Source organism: Ursus americanus, chromosome 7 (assembly GCF_024610735.1).
Source record: "Ursus americanus isolate L20-20 chromosome 7, mUrsAme1.1.p, whole genome shotgun sequence".
Taxonomy (NCBI): domain Eukaryota; kingdom Metazoa; phylum Chordata; class Mammalia; order Carnivora; family Ursidae; genus Ursus; species Ursus americanus.
Genome location: NC_142133.1, coordinates 41,750,135 through 41,764,829, shown reverse-complemented (window position 1 = coordinate 41,764,829; position 14,695 = coordinate 41,750,135).

Here is a 14,695-nt window from a genome sequence, read left to right as displayed (position 1 = left end):
TTGGCATAGTGTTTAGTACCTTTTAGGTACTTATATTATTTAGGATATTGTTAAAACAGCTGTAAAACAGATGAAAAATTATGAGTTTTGTAAGTTGCAAGTTTGTTTCGTTTTTTTGTTTATTATTTTTATATTTTTCAATGTGGGGCTTGAACTCACAATGCTGAGTGGAGATGAAGAGTCAGACACTCAACTGACTGAGCCACCTAGGTGCCCAGAAGTTTTTTTTTTTTTTTTTTTTTTAAAGAAAGTCCATTTTTCCAGGTATATGACCCAAGAGTAAGAATGTTTTTGGGGTGTTAGCTGTTCCCATTTGTGGCTGTGCAGTTTTTCAATGTGAATCTTCTAACATTTGATCCAATATTCCTGATCCAGTTTCCACTCTCATAATTGTTCTTCAGCTAAGAGATGTTGGGGAGAAGAATACACCAAGCCATAATCAATCAAAAACAACCAAGTTAAGTAGAACTCAACCTTGGTTCCCATTAAAATCACCTGGCGCCTCCTTAGGACACTTCAATTAGAACCTCTGGGGAACCAGTAAACAGCAGTTTCAAGAGCTTCACTGGTCACTGCAATGTGCAGCCAAGGTTGAGTACTGCTGAACTTAGGTGGACTCAGATTACTGAGTGGAAAGTGAATCTGAATATAAAGAATAGTAGTTTCCATTGAAGTAGAACTCACAAAAAATCCACATGGGAAATTTAAACACACAGAAAAATATAAGAGTTTATAAGGGAGTAAATTAAGAAAAGATTTTCCAAACACTCTGATCAAGGATTTTGCATTTGGAAATTTAATAGAGTGGATGTGAGATGGCCAGTATTAAAAACTAGCTAAATGTTCTGGAATTTCAAATAGAATAAATATCTTAAAATTCATAGCAAAAATAAGAGATGAAGGGGCGCCTGGGTGGCACAGCGGTTAAGCGTCTGCCTTCGGCTCAGGGCGTGATCCCAGCGTTCTGGGATCAAGCCCCACATCAGGCTCCTCCGCTATGAGCCTGCTTCTTCCTCTCCCACTCCCCCTGCTTGTGTTCCCTCTCTCGCTGGCTGTCTCTATCTCTCTCAAATAAATAAATAGAATCTTTAAAAAAAAATAAGAGATGAAAAAATGAGTACAAAGATAAATGACTGTATACATATACATCAGCTACAACATGGGACATATAAGCCTTCCACAAAAAGAAAAATATAGAGAGACATATAGTTACACTCAATTAGTAGAGAACAATGTACATTATGTAAATAAGGAATTGACTGCAGCTTGGAAGGCTTACATAAGGCCCAGGAAAGATGAATGAAAAATAATTAAAAATTAAAATGAAATGTCAATATTAGTAATTGTCATTAGAGAAATTTCTGGATTCTAAGATTAAAAAGAATGGTCTTATAAATTGAGGACAAATATCTTAAAAAAACAAAATCCTGTTCCCAATTAAAATATTATTTATTTGTGGCACCTGGGTGGCTCAGTCGGTTAAGCATCTGCCTTCAGCTCAGGTCATGATATCAGGGTCCTGGGATCAAGCCCCACATCAGGCTCTCTGCTCAGCAGGGAGTCTGCTTCTCCCTCACACTCTCCCTTTATGTTCTCTCTTCCTTTCTCAAATAAATAAATAAAATCTTTAAAAATAAATAAATAAAATATTATTTACTTGTCAGGGAAAAATATAATTATACAAAGTTTCAAAATGTGTAGCATTCACATTAATGACATGAGGGAAGTACTTGAGAAAATGTTCTAACTCATTGAAAACTATTTTTTAAAAGAAAGTAACATTATGGGGAGAGCAAATAGGAAAGAATTATTTTTTAAGTATTAACTGTGACATTGTAAAGAAATTTCTAATATATTTTTGGAAGTAAAATTTTAAAAATATATCATCTATGCCCAGTAGGTTAAAAAAAAATGAGTTAACAAGGGAGAATAAGAATGCATTAAAACAGAGTAGGCACATGTTTTTATTGAAAAGAGCAGGATAGCAGATGTGGTCATTGGGTCATGTAGTCATTGTTAAATTCAGGGGCATTTATCCTTCTTACCCCTGCTCACTCATAGGGATGATTTCCATGCCAGGAGAAACAAACCAAAAAAGAATGGCACTGCCGCTGCCCAGTGCCTAGCTGATAAAACATGGGTGTCATCCTAAGAAAAAGAAGCTATTGTCATGAATTTTATGTGATAATTAAGGATTCTGAAAAGCTACAAAGATTATCATTGCAGCATTACTTTAGCTTAAAAATAAATTGGAAATTAAAATGTGTCAAAATTAAAGACATTTTAATTTTATTGAGAGTTAAAGATTATAGAGAATGTATGCCATATCCTCACAACATAATAAAAATAACCAAGAAAAGTTCTCAAAAGTTTGAAGGACGAAAAAAAAAAATAGTGGGAAATGTCATTTATTTAACACAGGCACAACAGAGAGGATCAACAGAGTTAAAATTACTTCCAGAAGATCCACAAATTAATAAAATAATTAGCTACAATGATCATAAAAAGAAAAAACACAAATAATCCATGAAAGAAATTGAAATAAAGGATATGCATTCAGTTATTACATACTTAAAGACATTAAAAAGTATATCATGAAAATATTTTATTCTGATATGATTGAATATGTAAATGGAATGGCAATATCCTAGACAAATAAAACTTACCAATACTGATACAATAAAGAATAAAAACTCTGAATAGTCCTAGACCTAAAAAGAGATATTACATCTGTACCTAAAGCTCTTCACACAGAAATGTCTTAGGCCCTGACAGTAAGATTTTACCTAACAGAAAGGAAGATAGCCATTCATATAACTTGAAAACTTCTAGAGGTTATAAAGGAAGTGGAAATTCACCAGCTTATTTTGTAAGGCCACCTTATATCCAAACATAAGAGGAATAGTATGTAAAAGGAAATTATGGTCTAAAACATGAACCTCAAAAAAATTATTTAAAAATTTTTATCAAAAGTTACCCATATGTTTATATGATGAAAGAATCAGGTTATTCTCTATATTAAAGTTTATCTAACATTAAAAAATCGCCATGTAATTTAGCAAATTATAAAATAATTGGGAAAATAAAATAGCTGCAAAAGGATTTGATAAAATTTAAAATTTACTAATAAAACAAAACCTTTGCAAAATAGGAAAAGACAGGAACTTAAAGTGATAGGAACTTTAAAAACTCAAAAGAAAACATATACTTAAGGATGTGTTGAATGCTTTCCATTTAAAACAAGCATATCCACTATCACTACCTTTATTTACCAGTTTACTAGAGCTCCTAGCCAGTCTAGTAAGGCAAGAAAAATAAACTGAATGTTATAGGGTTGGAAATAAATAAAACAGTATTATTCCCATTCGGTATGACCAATTCACAGAATTTTTTAAAAAATTAAATTAGAATAAATATGTTATAATTCTAAAGCGAAGTTGCAGGATACAAGATTGATATACAAATTATTCTAATTTCTCTATATCTGAAAGATGCAGAATATAAAATTTGAAGTCATACCGTTCAAAGTAGCATGAAAAACTCTAAAAGCCTAGGAATAAATCTGACAAACAATATACAAGACTTTCATAAAGATATTCCAATGGATTGGTATGGACTTACATAGACAATGGATTGAAAGAATTGATATAAAAAGATATCATTTGGGAATAATTGGTCCGTAGAATTAATAAAATCTCGATCTTCCAAAAAAATTTCCTTTGAAAAGTTTTTAGGCTGATTCTTCCATTTGTGAATCCAAAAGGCTCAGAGTAGCCAAGACACTATTACAGAAGAAAAACAAAGTGGGCAGACGGCAGACTCACTATAAAGGATAAAAGACATTGGAATGTCTCACTAACTATATTAGTTACAGCAGTATGTTTGGTGAAAGTTCTGTTTGGTTCAATAGAACAAAAGAATAAAATAGAGAGCAAAAAACAGCCTGACCAAGACCTATATGGACCCTTAACTCATTAATCTCTTAGAAAGACATCACTTCAGAGTAAAGAGGAAATGACGATCTTTTTAACAAATTATATTGAGATAATGATTATCAAGGTGGAAAAAAATGTTTTGACCCCTCCCAACACAAAAATCAATTTCAAATAGAAATGAAATCTGAATTTAAAAGACTAGATGGGATAGCACTTAAGGGATAATACAGGAGAAAATATGGATAACTCCAAAGTTGAAAAGGTCTTATTACATAGAATACTAAAGCACTAATCACACAGGGGCAAATTGATCAATTGAATCACATTAATATTAAGAACTTTTTGTTATTAAAATACTACTCATCCCCCCCCAAAAAAGGTGACTAAAAAGCCACAATGTAGAAGATGTTCACAACAATAAAATGGCTTAATTTTCATACTTTGTAATAGATTAGAAAAATGATCACAAAGTTTGACTCCTCTTGTATCCATGCCTTTGGAACATGGGTTTTTAATTATTTCCACCAAGAGGAACAGACCTCCTCTACCTCTTAAATTTGGGATAGTTTTGCAAATTTATTTGCCAATGAAACATGGCTGAAGTAATATTGTAGCACATATAAGATTAGGTGTCAAGAAGTCTTTCGTGTGTCTTGCTCTTGGTCCTGCCCAGCCAGTTAAATTAATAAACTCAAGCTAGCCTCTTGGATGATTAGGGACATGTAGTTTAGTCATCCCTATCATCTAACCTAAGCTAGCCAATCCCAGAAACAAAGCTGCACTGTTAAGTAGAATGAGTAATTGTAGTTGCATGAGTGAGCCTACCTGAAATCAGTCCTAATTATTCATTCGCAGACTGAGCAAAACATTGTTGTTTTAATCTACTAAATTTTAGGTATTTTATTATGCAATAAAAGGTAATAAATAGTGACTCAAATAGGTACATAATTTAAGAAGATGCTCAAATGAATATCTCTATAGGAGATAGGATTTAGAAATATCTATATCTATAATAGGAGTTAACATTCACTGAGTGATAGGAAACAATGACAATACCAAGTGTTGGCAGGACATGTTAACAGGTGAAATTTTTAAACACTGCTGATGGAATATTAATTTGTACAATAACTTCGCAAATGGCAATATAATCAAATCAAATATTTCTGTAACTTAAGGCCTAGTAGTTCTACCACCAGGTAAAATTCAACAGAAATGTGTGTATGTTTTATCAAAAGACATGCATATGAGTGTTTATTGCAGCAGTGCATTAATACTTTAAAAACTAGAAACAAAGAAGCAAAAAAAATACAGCCAAGTCACCGCTCCACCTCATATTTTCCCTACTCTGCCTCTAGGAAGCAACACCTAATGTGAGAGTGAATTATTCCAATGCATGTCTTGCCATTTCACTTTATATAAATTTGTAAATAAATAAATATGCTTTGATATTTTTATAATTGCCCTATTTTCGTTGTGTTTGATACTTTGGCAACTAGCTTTTTAAACTTCAACTTATGTCTTTGACACTTATCCAGAGATACATGTAGATAGAGTTCATTTTCATTACTATATACCCAGAATAAACTGAATATAGAATAAACTGAAATATAATTAATTTATTCACCTTTAAGGGATATTTAAAATTTCCACAGTTTTAGTCCTTACAAATAGAGATACAATGAACTTTCTTATATGTCTTTTTTGAAAACATAAGGGATTCTCTGGGGTTGACACTTCAAAGTAGAAATTAATGGGTTGTAAATTACATGCCTTTTCGTCTTTGCTTGGAAATCTTTGCTATATAATCACAAATTTTACTATCTCCAAAATATATTAATTTCTCTTTCCCCATATGTTTTCCAGACCTGGACATGGTTTTCTTGTTAATTTACTCAGCAAATATGCTAATTTACTGTTATACTAACACTTATTAATGATTCTTAGTAGGGTTGAGAATTTATTTATTTGGTCATTGATCACTTCGGGTTTTTCTCTGTGAACTGAGTGTTCCTATATCTTTTAGTCATTGTGAGGTTTCTTTCTGAGTTGGAGGTGATCTGAGATATGAATAATAGCAGATCCTGGGTGCAGGATATATGTAAGGAAACCCCCATCAATATCTAGAGACTCTTCTGTAAATCTAAAACTTGTAAAAGTAGAGAAAGTTTATTAAATGTTAGGTTTGCTTCTCTTTCTCCATCTTGCCAAAGAGCTTCAGCTAAGTTTTGATATGCTTTGCTGTTTAAATTAGGAACTTAAATTAGGCTTGCCAAATATATCTGTGGTCTCTTTCTACCAATCTGAAGATCTGCTATGATGTTCCAAAATCTTAAAATAAAGAAACAAGAGTATAACATAAGAATGTTGGTATTTATTTAAAGAAAATGATTATCATTTTACTCTTTATTACTTTTTAAAAACTTTTTAAGGCATTATTCCAATTAAGAAAATGTATGCTTCAGAAACAATCTGTCCCCTGTACAGTGAAAAGAAGCAACACTGTCAAAAAGACAAGCGCTTTAATTCTACACTACCTACATTTAAATGGGAGGCCTAACCTCAGCAGGTTGTTGTGAATTCTGTTCCTGTTTTGGTTTTTTGGGGTTTTTTGTTTGTTTGTTTTTTTGTTTTGTTTTTAAGAACTACATTGCAGAGAACGTTTATGACCCTGGAAGTCTCCTTAAACAAAACGACAAAAATAATAGCAATAAAAATGATAATCCATAACAGCAAAGCTTGCCTTCCAAAGCGGATTTTTGCATACTCTGACTTCTCTACTAAAAAAATCATGGTATGGAAATATATTTTTCCATTGATAAAAACTAAAATTTTTGTCTATGAAGTATTCAGTTCAATCAGTGAAGCATGAACCTCAATCAAGTACAGTGAATTGGGAAAAACACACAGTTAAACTGCATCAGTAAAGTTTGTTTCTTGAGTTGTACAGCTATCTAAAATTTTGAGTAAATTGGGTGTTTGTGAAATTATGCAACATTTTAATCAATTTTGCCCTGAAATGCCTTGACAAGAGAGTAGTCAAATCAGTAAAATCTGCAACTTTTTCAAGAATAATGCATATTGATCATTGCATTTTGGTACTCTATCACTAATGGGTAACTGCACATTGAAATTCATCATGTTTATTTCCAATTTTGTATTTGCTTAAAACCCCAACCTAACAACCATGCCTATAAAATGATTGTATTTCATATATACTTCCCATGCAACACAAACATGATATATCCCAGAGTTCATTATTAACTACCTCTGGAACTCAGGAATGGATATTTAAGTAAAACTAACTGTGAATATAGCCTTGAATTCTGCAAACACCCTGTAAGTCAAAAGAAAAGTAAACTCATTTTGCACTTTGTAACTGTCTGTGTCAACCACACACAATTTCCAGAGTCTGTTCTTTAGGTAGATCTGCAAATGACTCCACCATGACCCCACCAATTTGTAGAGAAGAAGCTCATGTTTGTCATGAGATTGTCTTAGTTGGGGGGAATAAGAGGTTCTTTTTTAGTGTTTCAGATGAAGCATTTAGCGCACACCACAAGCTTTCTTCCTTTTGTAATGTAAAGTTAATAATTTCATCTACTTGGAATCTTTATAACAGAAAAATTTTAAATGTAGTGGGGGCACTACTCTTCCTTCATTCTCTCTGGTTATTTTTTGTTCCTCCATTGTGGTTAACGTTTTAAACCCTGATCTTTTATTTCCATTTCTCCATATTTCTAATTTAGATGATAATCACAGTTTACTCTTCTTAACTTATGATTCATCACACAAGTACATAATTCACAAATATATACACCCACAGGCATGAACACACACATTTCATGGTGGATCAACTTCCAAAAAAGTCAACAATATGATTGGGGTTATGAATCACAGTGTATGTAAAAGGACCTTTAATATTAATATAATGTGCACTGTAGGTTGTGGTTAGTTGCCAAGCCACCCACAGCCTCTCATTCAAAAAGTGCGATAACAAAGATAGAAGTATAGAGAAGTAAATGTACTATGACGTAGTAAGAGCAAAGTGTGGGGATGTGGAGGTGTTATAGGACTAAACAAAAATGTGTGAAATCATATCTAAGCACTGTATGCAACATGTAGAACCAACCCATTATGGACTTTTTAACATCTCCTGAAGTCTTGCCTTCCTAAATGTTATAGTAATGAACCTACCCAAGAGTTAATTGTCAAATTAAATTGAGCTTTATAGGATAATCTCATGCCCTGCAGCAGGCTATCACCCTGGAAATATATCAAAATGAAGCATCTTTCATTTGTAACTATTGAAGGTAGAATGGGATGGCATAGGTGGTGAAAGGCAAGGCAATGTCCTTCCTGGCTTTCCTGGACATGAACAACTACTTACTCTAATATTCAAATATGAAAAATTTTAGTTATCTTAAAATACAGATGGTATAAGAAACAGAGTGGCTACTACTATTCACTGTGTGTCAGGTTCTGTAGATTTAAGATGTGTGATCCAATATAGCATGTACAATAAAAAAAAGTCTATCTATAAGTGAAGAATGACATACAAGGTAAAAAGGGTGATTGGACACTTGGAAGCAACTTTTCATGAGCAGAAGGATTTGAGAGAAATTTAGTGTATATTATGAAGTTTTCCTTAAACACACTAATGAAAGGTCTAATTGAGTTTAAGCAAAGTGAAGAACAGTTTTGAAGACACAAATTAAGAAGTTGTGTGGTATGTTAAAAGAGCAGAGATTTGATTAGTGTGGCCAGACATCGATTGTAAATAGAAATGCTGTATGGAAGCCTATTATGAAAAGCTCTATATGTCATATTGAAGGCCCTAAAACTGAGAGGAAATCATGCATTCAAAATTCTGAGAAAAAAGGCAAAGTACCTGGGGTACTGTGCCTTCAAGCATCAATATTCATCTGTAAGTGTATGCCCTAATATGTAAACTGGCGTCTTATATTAGTTTAAGGAAATTTCTTTTTTTTTAAAGATTTTATTTATTTATTTGAGAGAGAGAGAGAGAAAGAGAGAGAGGGTGAGCACAAACAGGAACTGGCTGAGGCCTGTGTTATGACTGCATCACAATCCAACTTTCTCTTTTGACCAATCATACTTTCTTGATGGGTAAACAACAAGAGTGTTCATTGGTCCACACAGTTAAAAAATAAGGATGGATTATCCAGCGGCTGAGGACTATCAGTCATAACAGTTAAAAATAAATTAACATCCCTATCTTTGAGCTAAATCTCAAACCCCAAAATCAGTGACTGAAGTAAAGGCCAGGATGCCATGAGAAAGTGGAATGGAATTCCCCTGTAGCACTATCGCATGACTATATAGTAATGATTTCCTGAGTCCTTCCTCAAAAAGTCTCACTCAGATAACCATACACAAGGGAAAGGGGAGTATTCAGAGTTTTGAGAACTTTTAAATACAGGATGTATGTTGACGTTGATGTTTGAGCACCTAAATTACCATCATTGTTCCCTAATTAAGTAGGAGTACATGAGACAGGTAAGAAATGGAGGTCTGGCCAAGGTATAATTAACACTGAGTTCATTGGGTCCACAGACACACTAGAAATAATTTCCCCACTCTTGAATTTTGTAGTTAAAATTGATATACTTAGTAGCCGACACAATAACCACATTGAGTTCTCGACCTATTGTGACTTATCACGGAGGAGAAGGCCAAATAGAATACTTTGACGTGATCACGCTGTCTCATTCCCAGCCAAGATAGATCAAAATCAATAGTACATATGGGAGGAATGATAGAAAATAGTGACATCCTTAAAGACCTAAAAGGATATAGGGACCGCAGTCCCCACCACATCTCCATTTAATTCTCTGGTATGACTGCTATAGAAAACAGATTTTGGAAGAGAGAGTGGATTACTGCAAATTCGGCCAAGAAGTAACTCCAATTAAGTCCATTGTGGCAGATATGTTACCTTTACTAGATCAGATAAGAAAGCTAAGACTAAGTGTGATTAAATATTATTTAAAACTACACAGACAGTTGAGCATTTGACTTTTGAATCAAAATCCTGCCGACACAAGCGTTCATGTTTTTAATAAGATTGAAATACAACCCACACACCATAAATTTCTTAATTTCTCTACCATCAGCTTTCACTGGCCTATTACTATCTATGCCATGTAGCAACCATATTAGTGAGAGCAAATTTTGATGAATTTGATGAGAGAGGGCAGTGTAATTACTAAATATCTTAAAAAGATATTAAACATAAAGTATACATTTGCCATTTTTGTTTTCTAAATGCTTTCTATTGGAGGAAAAAGTTACAAAAAAAAAAAAAGCAGGTGATAGAGTCTGGCCTCTCGAAGTCAAAGTCATTGTGAGTAAGATTTTATATAATTTCACCCCCTGAGAATGCTATTCAGAAATCATTTGCTACACATGTGACAGACTGGAGGGCCTAGTAACATGACAGTTAATGGGTATCAGCAGCTTGAACAGTGGACAAGACCTAAGCAGTTCTTCCTCTGATGAGCTTGTGGTTTGCCTTTGTTCCCTTCATGCCCACCTTCACCAGATTTCAAATATATTTTTATTTGAGTTATTCATTGTGGTTCATATATATATATATATGAAGAACAGTTTTGAAGACACAAATTAAGAAGTTGTGTGGTATGTTAAAATGTATATATATATATATATATATATATATATATATATATATATATATATATATATTCCTGGCTTTCCTGGACATGAACAACTACTTACTCTAATATTCAAATATGAAAAATTTTAGTTATCTTAAAATACAGATGGTATAAGAAACAGAGTGGCTACTATATATATATATATATATATATATATATATATATATATCCTTATATGAATACATATAAGGATACATGGATACATGTATGTATACATATGAACATGTATATATATGAACATATATATAGTCTTTCATATATATGTATTTATATACATACACACACAAACACTATCTAATAAATAGATGAAAGATGGATGGATAGATAAATAATAGATGATAGAGATGAGTAGATGATAGATAGATAGATAGATAGATAGATAGATAGATAGATAGATAGATAGATTTTTTAACTTAAATTAACCTGAACTCGATTTTGGTTTCTTGCACATAAGAAAGGACAATTACTTTCATCACCTAGAATAAAGTCCACATTGAAGACAAGACTTTTGGAGATAGGAACAATTGAACTGAAGAGCATAAAAAACACAGTTTTACTTGGGCTAGAATGATTTTATTACCACTGACACAGGTATCAAATTCCAATTAAATATTTTAGTGGCAACTCTCAACAAAATTAGCAATTATGTTAAAAGTTAAGAGAAAAAAAGGCCAAAACTTAATGCTGTAAGTAATTTATCATGTTACAACCACCCAGTAGTATTACCCAAAAGAATACAGAAGACACCTTCAGTAATTTCCTGAGAAACATATTGTGGGGGTGAGGTCCAGACTGCTAAATGGCATTTCAATGACTATTCTCTGTAGTTGGCAATAAAAATAGTTTCCTTGATTTTCAGGAGGATAGAAGAGTTCAAGAAAGAGAGCAGTGAGTGGCATTTATATGATATAGACTACATTAGGTTGGTATAATAATTGGAATGGTTTGGTTCATAGCAATATTCAGTAATCACTAATATAAAATGAAAATATTAGGGCAGTCTATAAAGCTAATTTTTAAAAAGTTTTTATTTAAATTCCAGTTAGTTAATATAATATCAAATATCAGTTTCAGGTGTACAATATAGTGATTCAACACTTCCATACAATACCCAGTGCTCATCACCAAGTACACTACTTAATCTCCATCACCTATTTCACCCATCCCCCCACACACCTCCCTCTGGTAACCATCAGATCGATGAAGCTAATTTTTATGAAAGAAATAAAAAACATTGCATCAGTTAAACAGATGTTTGACTTGATCCCCTTTAGTAAGAGTTGGCTTTGGTATGCCAGTGGTATTACAAATATAAGTCAAAGTTGTAAGATAACCTTGGGCCTCTGTGGGGACTATCTAAAGGATCCCTATCTCTTTTATTCCCCAGAAGCCTCTCTAAATAACTGTACAACATCCCGGTACTACCAGTGCAATCTTCATACCAAATGCAGGATCAGTCAAGGGTCTACTATAATATTATTGTTCCATATAAGGGAACACTGGGGTGGCAGATAGTATGAATGTATACTATTATTAAATGTTTAGTTGGTTTCTACCACTGTCAGTTTGCTAAATTGCTTTGCACTTGTCACATGCTCTGAATGACCCTACACGACAGATCTCTTACTTGTTACACAAGGGAAATTAAGAGTGTGGTCACAGTGTGCTTTTCCTTCATTACAAATGCTTGCATTGATTCGATTTTTACTGGTTTCTATTTTCTGTTTCTGTTCAGAATAAACTTTGCATTAACCCTCACTGCTTAACTCCCTGTGATCCTTCAACTAAACACTTTTCCTAATTCAAACTGAAATAAGATTTACTTCTTTCTAACAAATAATCTTGTTCTTGATCTTTTTTTTTTTTTCTTGATTCTTAACATCTCTCAGTTTCAGTAGAATTTCTCTTCACCATACCAGCCCAGGACAATCATCGAGTGCTTCTTAGTGCCAAACAATACTTTTGTTTTATTATTCATCTTGTTTTAGAAAAATTAGACGATGTTATCCCTCGGACAACCTCCTACCCCCATATTCTGATGCTTGGTTTCCTCATCTGTAGCATAATTGTGTGTCCTCTTTCTACATTACGGTATAGTTGGGAACTAAATATGAATGTGTCTGTAAAAGTGCTTTGTAGTCCTTAAAGCATACACAAAAATAGAAGGAGTTTATATCATGAAGTATGATGTCCATTTTTATAGTAATGTGATGTTTTTGATAAGCACAGATATTTCTTGAAATTTTCCTTATTATCTCGTTCCTGGATCCGACTCTGTCATTGATTTTGTTTTTCTATATATCTATAAGGAAATAAAAACTTTCCTGGGCCATTTTGTGATGAAATGGGTATGAAAGCAGGCCCCAGATTCAAAAGCAGTGGAACAAATTATTCTCCAGTTCTTGAATGCTTTCATCAGACTACCTTCACACATTATTTCTACCCTATCCATTTTCGCACATCATGGGAGTCAATTGGCTTCAGTCAAACTGAAGTGTCCATATGCTGCACATATAGCCTACACTTCATTATCACAACAAATTTGCTCAAGGTAACTTTCATCATGTTAATATCATGCTGTTCTCCGTGTCCATCTCCACTGTCATGTTCATTCCTGATCTACTTTGCCAAATGTGATCCCCTTCTTCCCACCTCCCTAGGTCTTTACATTTTTCTTATGGCATTACTCACACTCTTACCTTAGGAATCTGGTTTTATCTATTTTTCCCTTTCCTTAATATTCTGTTCTCTGAGGACAGGCTCTATACTTAGGTATTTCTGCATCCTCGTCAAAGCTTACCATGCTCACAGCAGGAACGATTAACATTTTGAACTGAATTAAATTGAGAAATGATTTAGAGTAATATACTATAATGAACTTTTTAGAAAGGCTATTAAGAAGTTTAGAACTCAGCCAAGAAAACTCTTAAGCCTGAATTATCAAGGTGAGATTGATCGTGTTATACCTACAGCAAAATTTTTGACTGAGAGGGAAAGATACTAGGTGGTGTTTTCTAGATACCATCATAGTCAGAAGATTTTGCCACTAAAGTATGGCCATTCTGAAATTTAGATGGTAAGAATACCATTTTTCATTATAGTCTTATTTCCTTCTACTCTCCATGACCATGTGGTCACCACAGTGGATCCCTCCTTCCAGACATCCATGATTTAACCAATTCTAAATCTATCAGTTGAAAGTTGTTGGGTTTTTTTGTTTGTATGTTTGTTTTTACCTTCCAAAATGTTTTTACTTTCTGTGGTGAAACAATATAGATAAGTGTTATAATAGTCCTTTCCAGTAGGCATAGTGGAAGGTATTTCCCATATACTGATGAGGCAGTGAAATACAATGTTACCTTCAAGTGGAAAGTTCCAAGAACTGGAAGAAACTTCCAGAACCTCCTCAAACTTTTTTTTTTAAATTCCTGGTACTTAATGCTATCTCTCTGATTTAATCACATCTTTCGCATTCGCTGTCTAATTTTATTATTGTTGACAACACTCTAATTAGTTTATATATCTTAAAAAATTATCAAGTCCCGAATACTACTTCCCTGGAAATCCAGTCAAATAGAACCTACATTAAACTTCAAGAGTATTTCAATTATCAGCACCCAATAATCAAGCATTTCTACAGGCCCCTTGAAACATAGGGAATTTGACTGTGTTTGTACATGTGAAAAGCATAGATGCCATCCCCTCACTTCTTTCCTTTCCTATCTAGATAGAGGAATGGATGACAAGTAAAACCATAAAAACCTCATAACTAATACGTAGCCATTTTATAACTTCTGTAGAGAGTGCTGAGCTAAAAACAATATTACTAGTATTTTAAATATTTCTGGTAGCTGTATAAGTCCTTGAGAACACTACATTTATCCTTTCTGTAATAGCCGAGCATTATGAATTTTAAGTCTTATACCTCTGAAAATCTAGAACTGCAGAGATAGTTTGTTTGTAGCTATGCTTATTATGGCCCCTTAATTTCTCTTGGTTGGTAGTTTGTTACCTTGTTAAAAATCCACACTCATAAACTGTTATATGGAATGTATATTAGCATAA